The following is a 1875-nucleotide window of genomic DNA, read 5'->3' on the forward strand; positions in this document are numbered from 1 at the left end:
GTCGCCGCCGCCCTCCCGCCCCAGAGGGGCGAGAGGCGGAGGAGCCCTCCCACCAAAGCAGCGTCCGCCCACAGGCGAGTTGGAGGTCCCGTCGCGCGGGCAGCGGAGGGTTCAGACCCACCGGCAGCAGCGGAGGAGGACCTCCGGTCCTCGAGCCGCAGGCAGGCGCCGCCCTCCCGCCCCAGAGGGGCGGGAGGCTGGCCTGAGTCGAGTCGGTCGCCGCCGGGGCGCCGCGCCGCCGTCGGGAAACCCCCGCAGACGCGTCCCCCCACAAGCAGCGGCGTCCGCCCGTCGGCGCGAGATTGAGGTCGAGACCCCGGTCCTCGCAGAACCGGCGGGCGTGTCGCCGCCGCCCTCCCGCCCCAGAGGGGCGAGAGAGGCGGAGGAGCCCTCCCACCAAAGCAGCGTCCGCCCGTCGGCGCGAGATTGAGGTCGAGACCCCGGTCCTCGCAGAACCGGCGGGCGTGTCGCCGCCGCCCTCCCGCCCCAGAGGGGCGAGAGAGGCGGAGGAGCCCTCCCACCAAAGCAGCGTCCGCCCACGGACGAGTTGGAGGTCCCGTCGCGCGGGCAGCGGAGGGTTCAGACCCACCGGCAGCAGCGGAGGAGGACCTCCGGTCCTCGAGCCGCAGGCAGGCGCCGCCCTCCCCTCCCGTGGGGAGGAGAGGCAGTGGAAGGGGCCAGAGGAGGCCGGGCGGGAAGCGGACCGGGCGGTCTGCACTTAGGAGGGCGGAGGAGGTCAAAAGCCCCTCTGAGCTCCAGCCGCGGGACCCGGAGGCCCGATCGATAGGAAGCGACCCTCAGGCAGGCGTGGCCCGGGAGGAACCGGGGCGCAAAGTGCGTTCAGTGTCGATGATCAATGTGTCCTGCAATTCACATTAGTTCTCGCAGCTAGCTGCGTTCTTCATCGACATACGAGCCGGTGATCCACCGCTAAGAGTTGTACTCTTTGTTTGAGGTAAGTAGGCTGAGACGGACAGAGCGGGGTTAAAAAACCGGGGTGAAACCCGGACGGGCGCCCGTTGCGGGGGTCTTCAAACCCACGGTCGGCAGGGTTGCGGGCCATTCAGGAGTACCCGCCCAGGCGGCGCCTAGTCGGAGGAAGGCGCCGATGGGAGCGTGTCAGATCCGATACCTTTGCGCATCATTGCATCAGTTGGGCTGGCGTCCGATACCTTTGCCGCATCAGTTGATCCTTCTTACAGGTTCTCGTCCGATACCTTTGCCGCATCGGTGTTACGACTTTTCTTGGGTTAAGGTTTTAACCCGACCGGGTGGCGAGGAGGACGCGCGGGCCCCGACCTCCCCTCTCCACCGCCGCCAGCGCTCGGGCGTCTTTTTCGCTCAAAAGCGTTTTCGGGTCCGGCCTTGTCCCGACACTGCTGTAATGATCCTTCCGCGGGTTCACCTACGGAAACCTTGTTACGACTTTTCTTGGGTTAAGGTTTTAACCCGACCGGGTGGCGAGGAGGACGCGCGGGCCCCGACCTCCCCTCTCCACCGCCGCCACGCTCGGGCGTCTTTTTCGCTCAAAAGCGTTTTTGGTCCGGCCTTGTCCCGACACTGCTGTAATGATCCTTCCGCGGGTTCACCTCACGGAAACCTTGTTACGACTTTTCTTGGGTTAAGGTTTTAACCCGACCGGGTGGCGAGGAGGACGCGCGAACCCCGACCTCCCCTCTCCACCGCCGCCACGCTCGGGCGTCTTTTTCGCTCAAAAGCGTTTTCGGGTCCGGCCTTGTCCCGACACTGCTGTAATGATCCTTCCGCGGGTTCACCTACGGAAACCTTGTTACGACTTTTCTTGGGTTAAGGTTTTAACCCGACCGGGTGGCGAGGAGGACGCGCGAACCCCGACCTCCCCTCTCCACCGCCGCC

General features: G+C 66.2%; 1 non-coding gene across 1 annotated transcript; it reads right to left on the reverse strand.

Moving 5' to 3' along the window:
• Positions 1–791: 791 nt before the first annotated feature.
• On the reverse strand, positions 792–939 carry LOC131535599 (5.8S ribosomal RNA). Its single transcript, XR_009269679.1, has one exon. It is a non-coding gene; the product is annotated as a 5.8S ribosomal RNA (ribosomal RNA).
• Positions 940–1875: the final 936 nt, after the last annotated feature.

Source organism: Onychostoma macrolepis, unplaced genomic scaffold, assembly GCF_012432095.1.
Source record: "Onychostoma macrolepis isolate SWU-2019 unplaced genomic scaffold, ASM1243209v1 Scaffold40, whole genome shotgun sequence".
Classification (NCBI taxonomy): domain Eukaryota; kingdom Metazoa; phylum Chordata; class Actinopteri; order Cypriniformes; family Cyprinidae; genus Onychostoma; species Onychostoma macrolepis.